Raw genomic sequence first — 22385 nt, forward strand, 5'->3', positions numbered from 1 at the left:
CCTCTTTATTCCTTAAGACTTATTAAGAATGATAATGAGCTCCAAAGCAGCGACACGTCCCTCTCTCTCTCTCTCCCCCTCTGTCGCTCGCTCGCTCTCTCTCTCTACGTGCCTTTTCCGTCAAAGGCACATAGGACAAATCCGACCAAAAAAAAAAAAACAAAACCTGACAATATGGATCAAGGACACATGAGGATTTATATTCTATAAATCCAGCCTTTTTTGTTTTTATCATTTCTACTCAAATTCTACCCCCTACCCCCCTTTCTCCATGTCCTCCCCTTCTCCCCTAACCCTCTCGGACTTTGAAACGAGAAACAAGAGGAGGAAGAAGAAGAAAGCTGCTTGCCTGGAAAACCTCGTTAATGTGGAGCTCTTAAACGGTTGATTAATTTTAGCAAAATTTATGATGCGCTCTTGCTTTTTCTTTTAAGCTGCAGCCTTGGACACCAAAAGCAAGTTAACTTTAAGGGCCCCCTTGTACGCCCACTGCCCACTCTTCCTGCACACCCTATTTGTACACACCAACACATGGATGAGACGTAAATACCGTGGGAGAGCGTGGAAGCAAACTGCACTGCCTGGTGGCTAACGTGGTTCGAGTTGGCTGCTTTTAGCACAGCTAAGAAATTGCAACCTGCAAAACTCCCAACTTTCAGCTATTCAACTTTTCATTAAAAAAAAAAGGACCCCCCCACTTCAAGTCAAACAAATAAAAAACAAAAAGGTAGAAACACTGATTTTGTTTTAAGAGACAAGTCTTTCCAAGTTTGAGCTGTGCACTCCACAAAAATTCCCTGGCTCTCAGATGCACTTGAAACCTCAGAGTTTTCTCAAAGCCACCTTTAAACCAGCTACGCTTCACCAAGGGGAAAAAAATCGGAACCTAATGAAATTTAATATATAGATTTATAAGTGTATCCTGATCTATGCTTTAATATTTCAGTCGTCTCCCAAGCTTCCTCCTGCCTGCTATTTGCTTTTATTCTTTGTCTCCCTCTGCTAGAGTCTGTTTTTCTGATATAGACATCAGGAGGTTAAGGGCTCAATTATCAAGTCTCTCCAACCCTCAGCCTCACAATGCTACTTCTGCTCTTTAGAAACTACACACCAAAATCTCTTTTCTGTTTTGCGGTTTTTAATTTTTTTATTGTCTGCTGCCTGTGGGTTCCAGTCGCTGAAACTACAAACCTCTTGGGGACGGAGGAGAAAGTGGGGAGCTGGATTTGGGGAGAAATAATAATAAAAAAAAAAAACCACGCTTTCCAACGAGTGCTTAGTTAGATGGAACCGGAGGCAACTGGGTTTCTGAAACCCAAAGTCACATCCACATGAAATTTTACAAAATAGGATTCAAGTGGTTCTAATTAGCTCAAGCCTATGGAAAATTGGAAGAAAGCAGCTCTTTGATTAATGTTACAAACCAGAAAGGAAACAGATTTTAAAAGTTAAAGTAGCAGCATTGTGGAATAGGGCATCATTACTAGCAAAGTACACTACCTGGTTCAGCGAAATGGGATGGGGGTTTAAAAAAAAAAAAAAAAAAAAAGAATACAGGATGCATGTGAAGGCTTTTGTTTATGGGAGTGAGCGAGGCTTTTATCTCCCCAGGAGTTTATATAGATGGACTGTGTATAAATCCTTCGGAAAATGAAATTAACAAAAACAAAACAGGGGTGAAGGTGGTGGTAGGCGGGAGAAGAAAAATCACCATCTCAGTAAATCATGCTGGATAACCAGTCCCTGGGTTGAGCAGATAGCAAATTCTGGTTTAATAGGAAGAAGCAGAGTTGAAAAGGGGAAGGAATGAGGATCATCCTTCCACCTGCAGCAAACTAGCTGCAAAAATGAGGCTCTACATGCATTTGGTTCTTGAAACTTAAGACGCAAGTTATGTGGAGTTCAAAAAATAAAAAGCGGGGGGGAGGGTTGTTTTTTTCCAGTCAGCTTGTCCACTGGGGGGGGGGGTAAAATATGTTATCAACTTATAAATTCTTTTCTTAGAAACTGATTAGAACCTGCCAGATCCAAAAGAGACCTTATGTTTAATTCTGATTTTTTTTTTGGTTATTTCCTCCCACCCACACAGTGATTTCCTTGAGCAGGAATAAAACATCCCCCCCCACCACCTTTTTTCTATTGCACAACTATAAACTGAACTCCAGCTTTCAGTGGGTTTTCCATGCACTAGGGCTTTGCTCTGAAACTGCAAGAATGACAACGTCATGTGTGTGGAAAGCTGACACTTAGTGCTTTTAAAAAGAAATGGGGAAAAATAAGCTGTTGACTTCTTGGTTAAAGTATTTTCTTGTTCTAACTCATGTTCTTATGTCACTGGGCTAAAAAAAAAAAAAGAGAGAGAGAGGGAGAGGGAGCGAGAGATATGACTTTCCTTGAATGATCTGTTTAACCTAAGCCAGAGGAAAAAAAAAGAAGTCATTAATTACTTATGTGAGCTATTGCTTCTGAAAGACAATAAACCTGCCTGGTCGCCATGGATATGACATATTTGCTCTGAAAACAACACAATAATTAGCAAAGGGGAAAGATACAAGGAGAATATGCAAACTCCTGAGTTTAAAGGCATAGTGTTTCCTTTTTTCCCCCCTCCTCCTTTTACTTGTCAGAGTCAATTCTGTTTGCAATTCAAATCAAACAAATAAACAGAAGATTTACACAAAAAAAAATTAAAAATACAATGATGCACTGCACTGATGAAGGGGAAAAGAGAGAGAGAGAAAGAAAAAAAACAGCAAGGAAGAAAGATTAAAAACTGATTTGACCTCACAGCAATTTTTATTTTTAGTATGCTCAGAGTTGATCTGGTGGAAATTATTATTTGCAATTTTAATTAAAATGCAGAGGTACGTGGAAAGCGGAAAAAAAAGTATTATAACAGGCACCACACATTTTGAGGATGCACATAAGAAAAAGTGTGATAAGATATTTTACTTTGGCATTAAAAATGCATCATGTGGTTCATTTCTTTCTTAAAACCTCCAACTTTTCGCCAGAAAATGAACAGGAAACAGTTGCGTATGTCAGCTTGATAAATACACGAGCTCACAATTTTAAGTGTGCCAGAAATTCAAGAAATTCTCCCCTTTGCCACTTTCAATTCCTTAAAAAAAGTAACATCCCACTAGATAAAGTAAGAGTGGATCATTTTTAAAGTTTAAAAAACATTCAAAACTAAACAACGTGCCGAGATTCTCTTGTAAAGAAAGAGAAATGTTACGGCAAAACTGCTTTTATATTTCTCTCTCATTAAGTTGAAAAAAGACTATTAAAACCTTCTCCAGCGCGATAGCCTGTTGGATTCTGACCTCCTAGATTTAGAAAACAGGTAATAAATATACCCTAACATGCACTTTATCTTTAGAGTATTTGACTTTGAACCTATTTTAACATTAAAAAGGCTCGGGAGGTATAAAAATAACGTTATAGTTGCCACAAGTTTTTTTTGGTTTTCATCGCTAAAAAAAAAATAAAAAATCATCTTTGAAAATAAAAAAAAAAGAGCCGATTAAGGAAGCGCCCCCCCCCTTCCCTAATTTAACAGACTCTTTTAGTATTATTTTTTAAACACCAGTTTTTAGCTGGACTCTTTGATCTTGAAAGGGTTCTGCTATCTTGCCTGATGGGGGGGGCTGATCTGTTTTAAATGATGATGCAAGTCCAGGATCAAAGCCCGGACTTGCTGCTCGAGCCACCCCGAGCCCTGCCCCGCGCGGCAGCGCCGCGACTCCAGCCCGTGTCCGTCCCGCGCGGGCGGCGCGGAGGAGCCCGCGGGAAGCCCCGGCCAGGTGCAAAGCCTGGAGCGCGAGGGGACGCTGCCCCTTTAAACGTTTTCGCGCATAGGGGAGTTTGATTTCTGAAAGAGATCAGTTTAACATCTCCATAGAAACCCCAAGCAACAGATTATCATCAACAGAATAAATAACGAGGCTAATAAATTAAACAGGAGGCATCAGATCTGGAAACTTGATTACTGAACTTCGGCAATATTCTCCCAGAAGCTCCCCCCCTCCCCCCTCCGGGCGCCTGGGCGAGGGAGGGGCGCGGGGCAGCGCTGCCCGAGCCCGGCGGGACACGTGAAGTTGAAGGGGGGAAATAAAAGTTTCGCTCCTGGCTGCCCCGGGCAGCCGGGCCCCGCGCTCGCAGCCCCGCGGCGGGGTCCCTGCGGGCGGCGGACACCTGTTCCTGTTCCTGTTCCCGCGGCAAATGCCAGCGGGTCAAAGTAACCCGGGGCGATCGCCGGGCGGGGGGCGCCGCACGTGGCGCCGGCGGTGGCGGGAAGCGAGCCGAGCCCCGCCCCGCCCCGCCCCGCCCTGCCCTGCCCCGCGGCGCGGCGCCCACCTGCCGGGTCCCGCCGCGGCGCCTTACCTGCACTTGGGGCGGCTTTGGGTGACTTTCCGAGTCCGGGGCGCTGCGCGTGTTTGGGATGCGGGCGGCAGGCGCATGCGCCATCAAACTTGCCCTGATCCCGGATTTTTCCCTCCTCGCGCTCCTGCGCTTTGATTATTGAATTTTCCTATTTCTAACAGGGAGGGCGGCGGCAAAACCCGGACCGGATCGCGGCCGCCGCCGCCCCCCCGCCCCGGGCCGCTCCGCCGGGAGGGGGGAGCGCGCGGCGGCGGCGGCGGCACGGAGCGGACTCGCGGGCGGCGGGCAGGGCGCCCGGCCGGGCGCGGGCGGCGGCAAAACCCGGCCCGGATCGCGCCCGCGCCCGCGCCGCGGGGGGCGACTCCCCTCGGCCCGAGTCGCGCAAAGTTTCTGCGAGGGGCCGGGGCAGCTGCTGCCTGCGCACTGCTCCCAAACTCGGCGCCGGCTCGGGCTGGAGCGAACCCGCCGGAGCCTCCCCCGTCCCCGTCCCCGTCCCCGTCCCCGTCGCGCGCACTTGCTCCCACCCCGCGTGTCACTTCACGCACCCTGGCTCCATCTTGCAGCCAACCCCGTGCTGGCACCTGCGGCTGCTCCTGCCCGCACCCGGGAAGGGACCAGAGTCCCGCGCCCACCGCAGGACCCACGTGTGCCGCCGACCCCGACCCCCGGGCGAGGCAGGCCCCTGACTAACCCTCCGGAGGAGCGCTCCTGGCCATCACGTGACTCACCTGGCGGAAAGGTTTGGGATCTGGCCCTTAGTTTGCACTGGAGCCTCGTTTCTGAGCTTTAGATTTAGCTGCTGTTTAATAAACCCAGTTGATCTCTGTTGCAGACATATAATGATCTGGTTATACAGACACATATAGTTCTTGTTGTGTCCCTTTGATCCGTGCCTGTAACTCAGCCCCTCTTTAGTGCTGCGGAAGGGCTGGGCCCTGCACCTCACTTGCAGGCGTGTGAGTAAAGTTACTGAGTGTGGGTGCGGGTGTCTGCCCCATGACACAACTTGCAGGCTCTGGCCCTTAGGGCCTAACCCTGCAAACGCTTGAGTAGCTTGGTTCATCCAGCCCAAGATCATGCCATAGCTCAGTGTCCGCACTCCCACACACAGCCGCTTGCTAGACGATCCCAACATCACTTCCCCTGTCTCCACCAATCGCCTCTGCTCTTGGACTTTGACTGTAAGCTCTATGGGGCAGAGATCCTTCTTGCTCGGTGCTTCTACAGCACCCAGCACAACCGGGTCCATGAACAGGCACCCTTGCAAATAAATAACACCAGGCAAATAAATAACAATAATGGAGTCATCCTTCTGATTTCAATGAGGCTACTCATGTGAGTAACTCAGCGATACGAATGTCTCCAGGAGCGTTACCAATGCTTGAGGTTTTATTGCCTCTCACAATGTTCTGCGTTTTCCTTTGCTCCCCAGCACCAGGGCTTACGAGTGTACCTCAAGCCCCAGAAACCGGAGAATAAATCAAACTCAAACTGATTAGTTTTAGCAGCGTATGAATTTTGAAGCCATCTCAGGATTTTGGGGGACCTGACCTTAATTCTGAACTGGGGATATTAATAATATTGGTCTATTTAGTTAAATATTTCGGTCCCCATTCTACAAAGAGGCAGGCTCGTGCTGAACTTAATCCAGGGCGACCTGATCCATATCACCAAGACTACTCCCAGCACTTAGGAAAAGCATATGTTTTTGCAGGATCAAGGCCTTTGTTTATGTAATTATCCTCTGGGATCAGTTATTATTCAGCTATTTATGGTTACCTGCCAACACTAAGAGAGCAACAAATAGACAGAAATAGGGATATATTTTTAAACCGAACTGAAATCCATAGAATTTGCAGATTGTCGGGGGAACTACTTGAGAAATGTTTATATGTAGATAAAATAAAAAGTCCAACTCTTAAATCGGTCTGCTAGAGAGATGATGTTGTTAGGTTATAGATCAAATACTCCTACAAGTAAATGTCCTGCCTGTACTGCAATTAGAGGATCCTGCGTCCAGCTGTGGAACCTGTTTGCTTGAGAAGCTCCCATGAAGAACATTGGTTATTAAACCCGATGGAGGCTTTTTAAGTCACGCTTACTATGGCTTTCTCTGTCGGCCTTTTGGCATTTCTCTCCTGAGGACAAAATGAATATGGATGATCGGTTTCCTTTAGGAGATGTTACCCCTTTTGATTCAAGCCCTTAACCAAATTCAGGGGCTTTGTGGGCTGTTCCAATTAGGTGAAGTTGATGACCGAATCGGTGTTGGGTGAGGCAGGCCTGTTTACTTACAAAGTATGTAGGAGGATATGTTTCCTCTGAACAGAGCAGGGCTTAATATTGAGAAACACCCTCTTTGCTGAGTCTCAAGCTCTGGCGGGTCAGCCCACAGCCCCAGAGCTCTGCTTTTTTCGGACCTTCTTTCTCCTGGTTCTTCTGTGGCATTGACCTTTTGGCCCAAGATCTCTGGAGCTTTCTCCTGCTTCTCTCAAATATGTATACACCCACAGCTCCAGCAGGCAGTGCCCTGGGCCCAGTGTTCACTGTATCATTTCCTGGGAAATCCTTTGGCCGTAAGATGCAGCTTCTGATCAGCCTTCTTTTGAACGGTGACTTCTATAGAGGACTTTACCTCTGCATTTTGCCTGAATGGAAAAATACTCGGTGCCCAATGGTTCAATGAGGTGAAATCAACACACAACACCCCTCCGTCTTTACACTGCCCTTGGCCTAAGGGACCCTAACATGATGGCCTTTACCCTTCCCAGGCCCAAATAAAATAAATAATTTAACCAAGTACAAATCCCATAGCCGGAACAATTTACACTGGGTCTGTCTTCCACAATAAATTCACATCATCAAACCCAAACGATCCAAACATTGGTGAAAATGTTCACTTGATTTATCCACTACCTAGGCACATGCTCCAAGGTGGGGCATGGGGGTAGGGGAGTTGTTTTAATTGAAGTGGCTCTAGGAAGCTGCTGTAATTAAAACGCCACGGTGTCATGTGTATTCAGCGTCCCATGTTTCAAAATGGCCTCAAGGGCGCTTTAACTCAAGCTTGTTCGATGAGCACTAGTTAAAGCGACCCAACCACCTTTTTGAAATGCAGGACGCTGAATACACAAGACGCTGCAGCACGCTGGAGCGTTCTAATTAAAACGCTCCATCAGACTTGATTAATCGAGTCTGCTCTGATGTGCCCTAATCAGAACGCGTCAGAGCATGAGTATAGGCCCATTCTGTTGGCCACTGTAATTGTTTCCCTTTCTCATCTAGCCTATGCAATGGTTTCATACCAGCAAATCCACAAATAAACCACCTGTAAAAGAAGCAGAGTCTGACAAAACTCTGCACATCTGTGAGTGCTTGGGAAGTTGTCAGCTGTGTGCAGTTTCCTCTTGCCAACAGAAATTCCTCTCACTGGGCACATCTACGCATGCATATTACTGTGATGCAATAAACTCCGGTGTTTATTGTTCCTGGGTGCCAGCTTTACATGTGCGCCTAAGACTGCAGCATGTTGAGTAGGTCAGCCTGCCAGCCTGGGGGTGCTCCAACCTGGCTCAGTGGGCTGCGGAGGGGCTGGCTGAGGCATGAGGGTGCTTCAGCACAGGGCTAGCCAGGTCAGTGTCTACATGTGTGCTGCTGTGGAATAAAAAACTGTGCAGCAGGATAGTACTTGTATTTACAAGTGCTGCCCTACTGCAGAGTTTATCAGTTTACTCCAGCCTAACAGCCCTGCAGGTATAGATGCCAAGATGTTTACTGTGGAGCTAACTACCCTACTACACAGTCAACGTCTCATGTAGATGCTCCCACTGAGTAGGTACCTCTGGACCAGTGCAGCACAATCTGTATTTGTGTTTGATCAACTCAGTTCCTAACCAGGACATCTACCAGGCCTTTCTACTGGACCTCATTTAAGAGTGCAGCACTGCCCCAGAGCAAGGACAATAGAAATCAGGGGTTCCCCCTCACCACTTTTCATCTGTGACTTTTCATCCACACCAGCATCCACTAAATCCACTGTCACATTTTGCAACCCTGGTGCCCCTTATAACCACTCACCGCAGGTCAGAAACATTTCGCAATTGAACATAAACTTCTCTTGAGTTCAGACCCCAAAGACCTTTGCCAGTTAAGCTTCCGCTGAGGCCCTGGGTCTCACGACAGATCTCAAGCATTCCCAGTCTTTCCACTGCTGAAAACTTACTACAGCATAGGCACATCTACATGTGACACTGCATCGTTGTAGCAACGCGCTACAGCAACTTAGCGATCATGTGCGTACACGTGACCGGCAACTACTTTGCCGTAGCAGCACGCTCCCTTGTTATAGTGCACTGCTACAGCGACATAGCAGCTAAAAATAACCATGCGCCCAGCATACAGCACAGTACGGGCTGCCACTGCGCCGTGCTTTGAAGTACTAAAGCACAGCACAGTAGCCACGTCACCGTATGGGCACATGTAAATGCGCCCCATGTAACTTTTTACAATCGTTTGTGCCTACAGAAGCAGGATCACTTTTCCCCCACAAACCAACTGCAGCATTTGTTTTATTTGGGCCACACCTTTAAAAGGAATTTCTATATGCTGAAATGTAAAGATGCCTTTTCTGGAATTTATTACACCATTATTAGCAATAATAAAATCCAAACCAATCATTAGCTCTTCCACCATGTCAGCTCTCCAGACCTCTTGCTCAACTTTCAGATATCCAATTATCAAATCTAGTTCTTGGACAGATACACAGGTCCAAGTCTCTGTTTCCATTTCAGAGCAAGTCGGTGGTTCAGAATACATCCCTCCATTCTCTAGCTATGCAATGGTTGTGTAATACCAGCAAATCCACAAATTAGTAGTACCTGTTTTGTTTGAGCCAGTGGCAATTCACAAAGTCGTTTCAGTAGCCAAACTACCATCATCATTGTTTAATTGCCTGGACTTCAACAAAAACCCATGGGACGGATCCTTCTACCTGGAGGCTTTGTTCTTGCAGTTTGTTATCTACCCCATTTCCTGGGCTGGGAAAGTGGCAGACATCCATAATGCTCTGTCCTGGCCAGGCTTCTATTTATATCAAGCTTTTTTTTTTCCTGTACCCATTTTTTCACTGCACTAGCATTTAACAAAACCACTTCCCTTGATTTTTGCATTAGTGTTCATTTCCCTCATTTTACAAATTGAATTTACCCCTTTCTCTAATTGCTCAAAAATGTTATGAACCACATTAGAATCCCCTTTTCCATCGTACGCAGTAGATTCAGACCTGCACTTTACAGGTGATCAGCTTCCATCTTCCATAGCAGCAGCTGCTTCCTCTTCTGGTGTGCTGCTGTGTATCAAGATTCAAGCTCCATGGCATATGCCACAGCCTTGGAGTACCTTTGGCCTCCTCTCACAGAGCTGGATCTGCAAGTCCAAGTCTGGCTGAGCATCTATACATTGGTCCATTGCCAATTAATCCTGGAAGTCCTTGTTGGTGTTTGGATATGCAAGAAACACAAGTCTCAGCAGGTGCCCTGCTAGCTCAGGGGAAGTCCCTTTCTTGGCTCTAATTCTGCCTCTTTGCCTCTTCTGCCCAGTGCAGCTCAGACTGGTGGGTCTCTGCCAGATCTGGCCAGGTCCTACAGGACCACCTGAACCGGGCCACTCAGCTTGGCTGCTGAAAACTTCCTGAAAAAGATACTCATTTCAGCTGTGATGCTGAACTGAGCCAGAGAAGCCTCTCAGGGAGTTTCTTCTTCCTAGCCAGGGGGCAGTTGCCTCATCTGAGTTATTATAACAGCACTTCTCCCCTTTGCACCTTTGTGGGTTACAAACAGGGTAGAAAAGTGCAAGCAACATCCAGTCTGAGTCAAGTTCTCTAGCTGGCTCAATCCTGTCTCTGGAGCAAGCTTCTGCTGTGGTCTGTGGCCTTTTCATTTTTTTTTCCTGGAGATGATTTTAAACTCCTTCAGTCCTTGCACATGTTCATCTCTCTTAGTGAGTTCTAGGGTGGCCAACATTTTCCTGGAAAGCCTGGCCCAGGGCAGTCAGGGGGCTGAGGACCTCACTGACCCACCTTGTCCGAGTTCTGTAGCTGGGCTTCCAAATCTGCACAGAGACAACACAGCTGGTAACTCAGCACAGACTGTATTTTGGATGGCCAGCCAACATCTGTGAAACCTCCAGTGTTACTTTAATTCATTTTGGGACGCCTCCACCTCTGGTTCTAGGGCATACTTTAATACCTCTGGACCATCTTTGAGTTTTGTGACCATGGCTAACGGACAGGCCAGTGCCACAGTTAGAGACCCAGTTCTTCTCCCATTTACACTCATCACACCCATGTTCCTTAATGCATTCCTGGGGTGGTCTTAGAACCGCAGTGCTGTTTGGGGTGCCATGAGGCCCTGAACTGCAGGGCCCCACAGAGTTTATTCAGGACCAGCACTTGTGTGTTAGTATTTCATACCTCTGTTCTCCATTTTCACAGATACATGAGCTAGAAGTGAAATCTGTCATCATCTTGTCTAACTTTCTGTATAGCACCGGCCAAAATTTCACCAGTGACTGCTGCATCCAGCTCACCAACCAGTGCTTGAACTAGAGCCAGACTTTGAGTGAGAGACACTCATCTTGAATGTTGCCCCCTTGGTTAGTACCATGGTATTTAAACATAAGGGCTTGTTGGGATCTTATCAAACTTTCAAATGTCTGCTAATGTCACTTATCCCAAATCAAGGCTAGAAGAGCAATATGTAGTAGGATATTTTTAATTTGCTTTCCAGCTCTAGCACAAATTGCATGTATTGTGATGTCAGAAATGAAGGCTGTTTGTGTTTGTTCTGAGTAACATCATTTCTCAATTACAAGAAGACAGGTCAGAAATGAATAGTCTGGTCCTCGTTCTCTCCCCCTCCCCCCAAACCCAATCCTGAATTAGACTTTGACTATAAGGGAACAAATTAAGAAGGGAACCTCCGCCTGTTTTCTAATCACCAGACCTGCAGTCAGTGATCAATGGACCCAATGTTTACAGAGGCCTGTTGCCCAGTGAGGAATCCCCTTCATCCTTTGCTGCCCTTCAAGTCAATCCCCATTACAGCTGAAGCTGGTTGTTTTCATGCTGCCAAGTGCACTGCTCATTTTAAGGCTTATCCTTTCTTGCCATATTTTTAGCACTGGATTAATGGGCCTGCAAAGTGGTGTCATCTACTCAGCCACAGAACACGTGCACCTTAGACCCCAGTCAACCCAGGCGCTGAAATCCCACTGATTTCAGCTGGACACAAAAACATCCTTGATTCATCACCTGCTCATGCACCCTTCCTGAATAGGGATGGTTTTCTCCATTAGGCCTAATGGTTTTACTGAACCACGACTCCTACAGTCTCAGTGCACACTTCCTTTTCCCTCCTCTAGCAGCACAGAACAGCCCCATCCTGGGATGGGAGAAACCACCCAAAGAGCTCCGTGACATTTCCTACACAGTTCTTGGCCCTTGCAATGTATTCAGTCATCCAGCTGGAACTGGACAGAGACCTTGCAACTCATTCTTCCCCAGCAGGCATCAGAGCTTGGGTTACTGGATTCCCTTGAGGAGCTCACGTCTGTTGTTATTGGGAGAACTTCTGACACCTAGGGACAGCACCTTACTCCTTTGGTGGTCCTGTTGAATTCCCTGGGGTATTAACAAAAGTTTAAAATATGCCTTGTAACAATCAGCCCAAATCTTTTCATTCTTAATGGTGTTAGCACATAGAATGGCCCTGTCTCTATAATGCAAAAGAGCAGTGTGTTTCTCTGTGCTGGAACCATGTTTGCTGCTGTGAGTTAAAAATGGCACATGAGAGCAGAGGATTGGGGGATGGAACAGAGAGCAGTGTGAGCTCCTGATCCCAAATCCCACCAGTTCCCTGTGAGAAGCATGGGCATCCCACAATACATGCCATAACAACGGTCTCTCTGCAGAGCCAATGTGGATGCCACAGACAGGCACTCGAAGTCTTATGGATTTCTTGGTTTTGGTGTAAAATAAATGACTGAGTTCATACAAGCAGCAGCAGCTACTTTTCAGTGTTAAATATCCTAATCATATCTGCTTTCATTTTTTATTATCAGAATACCCAAAGCAATTAGAGCGTATCACATTGCCTCTGTTTGCCAAGCGCCCTGTTCTCAGATGCAACTTTTTCTCTAGAGTTAGACAAACTCCACAAGAAAGAAAAAATCTTAATCAGATCAACATGTGTATGATGGGTCCAATCCTTAGCCAGTGTAATATGGTGTCACTTGGAAAAAGTCTATTTACATCACCTAAAGACTGAGTCTTTTGTTTTCACATTTTGTCAGCTTAAAGCTTCAGAGAAGGCTTGTTTAGAGAGGAACACAACACAAATATGTAAGCAGGATGAAACTCTGCAGGACCAGGTAGAACCTCAAAGGAAGGCAAGACGGATTCCCGGCCAGTGTAAATCACAGTGGAGTGATATGTATTTACAGCAGCTGGGGACCTAGCTCTGTATTTATTTACAGTTGGTGTGTGCAACCTAATGACCCATGACAAGCCTGAGAGCCAGGAATGCTTAAGATGTGACCCCAGCTGAGCCACTGACTTGTGGCACCACCTTGGACAAGTCATGTCACCTCTCTGGGTCTCAATTTCCCCATCTCTGAAAAATGGAGCTGTGTTTCCCCAGAGAGATGAGGGTGGATGAATTAAGTTACGATCCCTAAGTGCCTCCTCCTGACCTTCTTCTTGTGTCTCTATACCACATTTAACCATTTTGTTATGCAAGTTTGTGCTCGTTTATTGTACTTTGTGAGATCTTTCATTAGTTCCTTGGAGCATCCAACTTTGGTGCACAGGCAATTGAGATATCACCACCTTTGCCATAGTTTGTCAGCCCCTGAAGGGTTCCATAGTTTGTCAACCACTGAAGGGTCCTTCTTTTTCACTGCCAGGGGTTTCCTTCAGCCTCTTGTTCCACATGTGTAGTTCTATCTCCTTTGGTGTGGCATCAAGAGGTTGGGTGCTGGTGAGGAAGCTCCTGTGTGACTTCAGTCATTTGTGTGCTGACATTCTGCATCTATGTGTGTGTATCCCACTGCACATCCCAGCTCTCTAGATTAGAAGCTGCCTCAGGCAAGGACTATCCAATGCTTTGTGTCTGGGCAGCACCCTGTGCACTGAAACCTCCGAGGCCTCCAGATGCAATAAATATGACAAAATAAAAATCAAACAATATTAAATAAGCAAGAATCAGGGGAAAAAAACCCTAGTAAACAAAGTGTTAAATACACTTGCTGCAATTATTAGCTAAGTGAGAAGCTGTGGGTAATAGCTTGTGAGCATGCACAAACATTAATAAAAACAAGGAACAATTATTAAGAATAGCCATTAATTTGCACTGGTATGGAACCAGCCTCAAGAATCAGAGTTCTCTACAGTCACTGATTAGCTAGGTCCCCACCATCCAGCCAAGGCAGGTACGATTTAATATTCCCACTTTACAGATGGGTTCAGATTCTTGTTGAGGGTCATGGTCCATCAGTGGCAGAGCCAGACACAGAACTAAAGGTGAGATTTTAAAGCAAGACAAACACCTGTGGATGCTCTGATTTCAGGTTAAGCCACATTTAGTTCAGTTGGGTTGGTTAGAGATAAACTAAACCCAAGTAAGAAGGTTTACTTAAGGGCTGGCACCAGTGCCGCCACCCCAAGGGAAGGGAAATCACTGCAGTTTGCCCATGCAAAAAAAGTGCACTGAAAGCAGACTGGGAGCAGTGTCAAGGGGACCAGGCATGTTTCTATTCTCAGGGTACGGAACGGCCTTCTCTGTGACTCGCATGCTTTCAGCCTGGCAACTTTCTAACATTTGCCACCTTTTCAATCTGCTTCTTGGCCTAGTGTTCACCTCCACTCGCAATCAGAAACCGTCACTTCCCAACTGGCGTGTCTGGTTTATCCACAGGCCTCCTTGCTCCACTTGCTGCCAGGGAAAACGGGCAGGTTTCTCCTGTCTGTTTTCTCTGTACCAGCCTGCCAGGATGAGCCTAGTGTGTCTTATACATGGACAGTGCCAACAGAGCACTTGTATACCTGCAACTAACCTGGACTGAGCGGGAAACATATGTCTGCTGGGCAGGATAATGAGAGGTGTTATTTATAGCTGGAACACAGAAGGAGCCCCCCCCGCTACAGACAAACCCATGTCCAGTAATGACAAAGTCATTACCTCTTTATTATTTTTCAATAGGATTTAGATCTAACGTGTCTGTTGCTCACAGGCCTGGCTTTTCTGACAGCTCCAAGCTCCTGCCTTCCTGACACTGCTGCCTTCTAACCAAATGCATCACAAAGGCATGGGATTGTCTGTCCTGCTGGCATAATGTTGCTGAGGCCAGGTTTGAGGGGGGCTGGGCTGGATTCTGTGCAGGTGATCTAGATCCTGCTCAGGTAGAAGTCAGAGGGGGATGCTGTTGTCTTACAGAAGTAGGATTGGGCTCTCATGGCCCAGTCCAAGGCCCTGCTAAAGATTCCTCCTGACTTCGGTTACATCTGGACTGGGCCCTTAGCCATGTGGAACTGCGTTCTAGCACTTCTGCTGCAGCAAAGGCATAACAGATCTGATCTCACTACTTAGTGTCATCCCCAGCTCCCATTAACAATTGGAGGGCACTCCATAGCTCCAGTGTACATGTGGTATTCAGCCTTGTGGTTTGCACAGGAGCATATCTGAATCCACCTGAGCGAGAGGCACACGCCATGTTTTCAAAGAGATCCCTCAACAGACTACTACCTCAACTTATCTCCAAGGCACTGACATAACGGACATGCTCCCTGCCCTGAGGTGCTTGCAGACAAAAGGCACCCTCCTGTGAATGCTGAACTGCTCTGCTGGGGTATGAAGCAAGATGGGCCTATTAGGAAGCCTCTGGGTTACTGCCAGGGCAGATGCAGTATAGGACCTTGAACAGGAGTGATGGAGAGAGGCCTTGCCCCGTTTCCAGCCCCCTCTGCTCCTGGGTGCTGGTACTGACCTCTAGCCAGCTCCCCCCTTCATCTGCAATCCCTCTTGATCATGCACAGCTTCCTCTCCCAATGCCCCAGGCCCTATCCATGCTCACCCCTTCTTGCCCTTTGTTCTGTTACCCACTTCCCCCCCACCCCTGTGTCTCCAGCAAGCCCCCCTGTGTAGGGGCACGATAACCCACGTAGCACCCCAGCCTCTGGGATTTATTTTGAGATCTGCTGCTTGTTTATTTATTTCCCTTCCAGCACACCCGGCGAGGCCTGCGTGGCAGGAGATGTGAAGGGAGGTGATTATGGGAGACTATTTCCTCTCGCCGCTCATTCACAACAAACAAAGAGCAATGATTGATGATTAAAAATGCATTCTCTGGGCTTGTTTTCTTTTGTTTTACCATTATGGAGATATTATAAATACTGAATACTAATCAATCCAGACCTGGCGGGACCTCGTAGACCTTCTGCAATCCAAGAGCTTTGCTCTTCCTTGCAACCTCTGCAGTTCTTGCTTCCCTGCTTTGTTTCTAAATTAAATGCCTGGGGAGTCCTCTTGCCTAAGCACGCAGGATGAACCTATCCTGGAGTGAATTCATGCTCCCTTTGTGTTCAGTCCTGGCTCTTTCAGACCCCCTCCCTCTTGACAGCTCTCTCTGCCCCAGATGGAAGAGTTACATTGGTACCTCCATGCAAGCCAGGGCTCCCACAAGCTCTGTATTGTACTGAGGGCACCCTCTGGGTCCAGTGATCCCCTATGGAGGGCAGAGGGCTGGAAGCCCTAAGACTATGCCCTGGGAAGTTAGGACGGGAGCATAGGTGCACCCTCCAGAGATTGCAAGGTTTTCTCCATAGAGGTCTGGTGCCTTCCTGCATTCTGTGGCAACATCATCCTCCAGCCACCAAGTGCTGCCCTGCCACTGTCTCAAACCCCACCATGGGTGCGGAGGGGAACAAGTGCTGACAGGACTGGTGGGGATGGAGAATGATACCACTGACTGGGGGTTTCACTGTCTTGTCCCCTTTGCCAACGCCCAGCCCCTACAGAGCACCCGCAGGACTGGAAGTGCTGCAGGGGCACAGGGAAGGGAAGATTCACACTCCATGTTCATCCAAGCCAAGGCACCAAGCTGACCCAACCCCTGGGCCCAGAGCCCTCCCAAGGGGTCTGCTGGGAGAAAACCTCTCTCTGTGCCCTAGCGCCTCTGTGCAGGAGCCAAAGTGCCAGATCCGATTCCACAATGTTACACAACGGCCAGATAAACAGCCAACCCCGTGGCGCCTGCCTTCTTTTATCTTTATTCAGTCAAATTAGCTGCTCTCGCTCTCTCCCTTTCTCTCTCCCTCATGTAAAATATAATCACATTGGACTGGACACTTTGCAAAAGTTTGATCAAAATCACCAATGCCAATTGAATTAGGAGACCCCCCCCCTCCTCACTCCTAACTAATACTTCCCTCTGATCATCCATTTCCTGTGAGGTTTTCAAAAGAGCTCAGCACTAGACAATAATGCTCTGCTCCCTACTGAAGTCAACCCTTGTCTGACAAGGCTGCTACCAAGTGCAGTGGAAGCAGAGTCAGTCCTGTGCTCAGCTCTGGCCAAAGCCCCTCTCTAAGAGATCCTGATCCTGCTATCAGCTAACACAGGCAGATGCCACAGGACTAGTGCGACTATGCAGGGCCATCCGAGTGTGTCCATGCAGACTGGATTGAGAGAACAGGACTTTAATGGGCACTGGTGTAAATGTCTGTATTCTGCTCAGAACTGGCGCAGGAATGGCTGAGCTCAGCTGGAACAAATTGGGAAGAGAAAGCAAGACAATCTGAGCTGGGCTAGCAAGAAATTTTAGATCAAACCATATGGCAAGAGCCTGCAGCGTGTTCTCAGTTAAAAGCCTGAGGATTTATTTTACACACAGAGTTCCCCAAACACCCTGATGTGGTACCCATTCCTCAAGAGGATGGTCTGATCCTGCCTGGCTACTAGTGCTGGAGGATTACAACTTAAACTTCTTTAATCATTTTGAAAAAATTATCTGTGTCTATGAAATGAATCGGGCCTGATCCCAAGCCCACATGAGAACAGTACTGACTGGCAATCTCTGTGCAAGAGTGAATGCCACAAACTTCACCAGAACCACGAGCCCAACATCCTGCCCAGCAGTGTAGTACAAGATACCTACGGTAGCTCAGAACAAACTAGAGCAGGTATCAGAAGCTACTTGCCTGGGGCTTTTTTAGGTGCCTACAGTGCATTGTAATGTACTCAGTCAAATCACTTCCCCTCTCCATCCCTCTGTGTTTATCCATCTCACTGGGCTTGTTGTGAGGCCAAGTCATATTGTAAAGTGCTTTGCAGAGGGTAAGTGTTATTAAGATTATGTCTCAAATTCCTGCAGCTTGGCCTCGAGTCTGCAAATAACCTTCTCCTGTGATGCAATTATCGTTCAATCGGCACAAAATTCTGATAGGGATTTTTGTCCTTTTACTGCATTTGTCCTCGCACCCAGGTCCATTTTGGCTACTTTTGGCAATCCCTACACAGTAGCTGGCTCCAAAGGAAATAATGTCTTTGGTTTCATTTTCAAATGCATTTACTTTACCTGAAATGTCCTAACTCCTCTGACTGTTCGGACCAATGAGCATAAGGGCTATTGAGGGAAGATATATGTATGTGTGTACATGCATGTGCATGCACACATGGACGCATGGCACATGCACATGAACATGGGTTCATATTCCATTTACTCATGTATTTGTTGCTATTTTGCCTACAAATGGTTGGCACATAAAGAGGATAAACACCTGAATGCAGCTGTGGCTACAAGAGACTGTTTCATCAGCTCACACGGTAGAGGCCTGTGCTTCCAGAGCAACGATCTCAAATTCTCACCTCCCCAGTGACAGGAAACTTCAAGCAACTGAGGAACCACTTTTGTGGCCCTTACGGAGTCCAGGACCTCAGCCCCCCTTTTGGAACTGCTACCTTGAAGCACTGGTTGCCTTGTAGCCTAATAAATGCCCTGGCAGAGTTATTTCTTTGTCGCATAGGTGACCCTCCCACAAGCCGGCTGGAATGTTATTAAAAGGATCGCAGAGGAAGTGGCCGCTCCCTGCTTTATTTTGACAGGAAACATCATCCCCATTCACCTCTTCTGTAACAACGTTGTTTCCTGTGTACCCGCTTCATAGGTGGAATGGTCTGGGCTGGCTGCTCTCTAGCATAAAAACCTTGTGAAACCAAAATCACCTGGCAGAGTCAGACCAGAGGAGGAGCCCAGAATGCCACAGTAAGAAAATGGCATCTGGAACCCTAGAATCTGGAGGTGGGAAACACCTCCAAAGCCCCCTCCTTTCTTGCCTTTCCAGGCCAGAGCAGGATTGCTCTCTGCAGCCCAAGGTCAAATGCAGAGGGCGTGGGTGAAAGCAGAATTTGCTTGGGGACAGTCGTTTGGACCACGACACGCAGGAGGTTGGGTTAGACGATTACAATGGCCTAAATGAGCGCATTAGTTTGGAGGGCACATCTATACCATGTGGGGCAGGCACATCCAGGTGAGCACTGCAAGCAGACGTCTACATTAGCTGGGTCAGGTACATTAGCCCAGGCCCCACACCATGCTAAAACAGCTGCTTCTGGTCCCCAAGCCAGCTCCTCGGTGTAGGGCAGGCTCCCCCAGGTGCCCCCATCAAAGCAGACCCACCAGCTCCCTGGGCAAACTGTCCGCAGCCTTGTACCTCTCACCAGCAGGAAGCTTTTCCTGAGGCCGAGCCTAACTGTCTTCCTTCTTCATTTCATCCCATTCCTCCTAGTTATGCCCCACTTTATGATGCTAAATGACTCCCGCGGGGTCCCGGGCATATCGCTTCACCTCTCTGTGCCTCAATTTCCCCCTCTGTAAATTGGGGACAAGGATCATTACTACATTCACATGGGAGCTGTGAGGACAAATTCATTGCTCTTAAGCAGCTCTGAGATCTTGGAAAAGGGCAATTCATCGTCTTCTTATTTCTCTGTGATTCCACTTTCCCCACAGGGATTATTTATTTCTCATCACCACTCTGTGCATTGGGTTTCCATATACAGCAATTTGCACTACCAAAGGCTGAAGGGACCATTTCCCCCTTTTGGCTTCAACTTAACAAACACACAGGCCAACAAATTCTCCAGTGAAAAGCATGAAAACAATGTAAAATCCTGTGGGGTGATGAAAGTGCTACAGACCAAAGGGAGCGAGCAGTCAGCCTCCAGCACAGTGCTGACACCAGAGACCTTCCTCACCACCAGGAAAGCATCTTCTTTCTTCCCACAGGTCCCAACCACAATATTAAATACAGAATTTTGTTCCTACCTTATACTCCTTGCCCTATGGTCTGGCCAACAGAATCTGGTTCCATAAACCGAAGTGTTCAAGGCAAAGAGCTGTCTGCAAAGGCAACTGATGAACGGACAAATATCCTGTGTGAAATAGCCCTGAACAAAGCAGGGGAAGAATCATGAGAGGGAACAGTATTGGAGCCCTGGCTCTACCCTACCTTTGAAATCACATTTCTTTGGTGAGCACTGTGGGGCAAACCTTCTTGGGTCTATGTAACTCATCCCAGCTGCAACTGGCGGGGTGTTAAAGCAGTGTGCTCAAACCCCAGCTCCAGGGCCATAAGTGGTTCTTCATTCCCATCTCCTTCTCCATCTCCAGCTTTTCATCCCCCATCTGTGGCTCTATGCAGAAAATATTATCAAAGACTTTTTTTTCCAGCATATATTCAATCTTCCTTCCCTGCAGTCAGGAGCAATGCTCTATGAGCCAGCTTTGCTGTGCATGGTAACAGCAGCTTTTCTCCTTTGAGCTGGAGAAAAGCTGCCACAAGTCACCTCTGGTGTGGCTGTGGGGTTGTGGCTCTTCAGTTTACGCTGACTATTCATGCGTCTCCTGAGAAATCAATCCTACCTTGAGCTCAGTGTGCTGTCAGCCACACAGTGGGTTCGGGCCTGTGTCTTTGGGTTTTTCCCATCCCTCGTTTTCCCATTTCTTCCTGCTTCAAAAGGACAATCAATACCTGAAACACCAATGGAAAGACAAAGGTCACACCACTGCTCTGTGTAAGCGTTTGCCAGGTGGCAGGCTTGGCTTACACAAGGGCCTGTGACAGCAGAAGCCACAAGACCAGCTGCTCAGGAATAGCTGAGGATTCCCAGCTCAGCTCGGCTGGAAGGGGCGAGGTGAGTACTGTACATACACGAACTGGCTCTTCCCACTTTCATTACATATTCTTCCATAACTGTCTTGGGTTAAGTCCTGAAATCCCTTGCTCTGATTAAGGTCTCACCGCCTTGGCCTGGATTCTGTCTGAGTACATCCAAATCAAGAATTTAGGGTGTGCCTTGTAAATGGCTGAGAGGTGTGGGGCCAAATCCAGAATGGAAGTGAAAAGCAGGATAAGGGGTTTCCTTATACTCTGTTGGACTCTTGTACTCCCCCTGTGGCTCAGGCCCCGCAAAGCCCTTAAGTACATGCCCAACTTCAAGCACCAGTGTGGGCCCCATTGATTCCAACTAGTTGTGATAAGCTGTTGAGCCCATTGTGTTTACTGGGCTGACTTGCATGCTTCATTGCTTTCCTGAGACATGGGCTCACAGCCTCCCCACAGCCAGGGAAGCATGCCCATAAACTTCAATAGATGTAAGACAAAGCCATTAGGTCCCTAATGTCTACTCAAATTACCAAACAGAGCCATGTCTTCATAGCTCCAGCCACATGACTGGGCACTCCCATGAAAACCCCAGCTACCCCAAGATAAAAACAGGTGAAGTCACACTGCAAGCCCCTCACTTGATGTAAATCGGCCCTAACCTGGGAAATTTCAGCCCTGTTCCAATCCTCTTGGGACAGCTGTTTGTCTGCATGCAGTTGCCCCCAGACAATAAACTCCAGGCTTTTGCCCTGAGGTTCCCTGTCTTGGGAAAATCCATTCATGTAGCCCCGGCCTATGACACTGGTCTAAAGTGATCTGACAGTGTCCACAAGGGGTTAATTAAACTGACAAAAATTGCTGACTTTTGTTAAACTGATGCAAGTTATGCCCACAGTGAAGGCTTTGGGCTTGTCTGTGCACTGACTCCTACCAGATTAATCGAACCAGTTCAAATCCAGCATGGATACAATTTTTTGGTTAACACACTACATACCGGCAACCAAATGGGAAAGCTAAGCTGACATACAGCCAGTTTAGACCAAAGTCACAGTACCCATGCACAAAAGTGCTCCAAGCCTGATTCAAACCACCCTTTTAGTTAAAGTGATGTGCTCCCATGGTCAGTCCAAGCCTTGGAGCATGGACACATAAAGCACTTACACTGATGACATCAGCTTTTGCATGGTATAAAAAAGCTGCAGACGGGCAAAACACAGCCCTAAATTGGTGTAAACAAGTCCATTGGTAAACTACCGCAGAATGAATCGGGGTAAAACAACAGTACAATGATTTAAGTGTCGTTGTCCACGCCCTCGCAGAACACCTCCCCAGCAGAGGAGAAAGACCATGCATTTAGCTTCCGCAACACTGAGCCAAAGTGGGCCTAAGTGAAAGTAGCCCCTGTTTCCCAGCACTAAAATGAAACCCTGTAATAATCTTTTGCAAAGGTGCCTGTGGGAGCTTCCCAGAATGCCTGTGGGATCAGGGCTCTTCCATTCCCAGAGGTGCTTTTAACTACCTCCCCCTGGGAGTTTTGCTAAAATGGAGAAAACAAAGCAGGTGCAGAATTAAAAGGAAAACTCCAGAAAGCGGAGGCGCAGCTCAGCCACTAATCAGTCCGAGAGGGTGGGGAAGGCAATTTACTGCCATAAAGCAGACTTGCGTTCCATTCCTGGTGAACGTTATCGCCTTTGATAAGCGACACACATACACATATTTGTATATTTCTATGTAAAAAAGCAAAGTACAACCTCATAATAACCCCCCACCCCAGCAATGT

At 47.3% G+C, this 22385-nt stretch overlaps 1 protein-coding gene across 2 annotated transcripts in view; it reads right to left on the reverse strand.

Moving 5' to 3' along the window:
* CASZ1 (castor zinc finger 1) overlaps positions 1 to 4691 on the reverse strand; it is a 231389-nt gene extending 226698 nt beyond the window's left edge. For both annotated transcript variants that reach the window (XM_090024012.1, XM_090024011.1), the window contains exon 1: positions 4387 to 4691. The gene's annotated coding sequence lies outside the window, so the exon portion shown is untranslated. The remainder of the gene's footprint in view (positions 1 to 4386) is intronic.
* Between the last annotated feature and the right edge of the window lie 17694 nt (positions 4692 to 22385).

This window comes from Crocodylus siamensis, chromosome 12 (assembly GCF_052110815.1).
Source record: "Crocodylus siamensis isolate JL-2025a chromosome 12, ASM5211081v1, whole genome shotgun sequence".
Lineage (NCBI taxonomy): Eukaryota > Metazoa > Chordata > Crocodylia > Crocodylidae > Crocodylus > Crocodylus siamensis.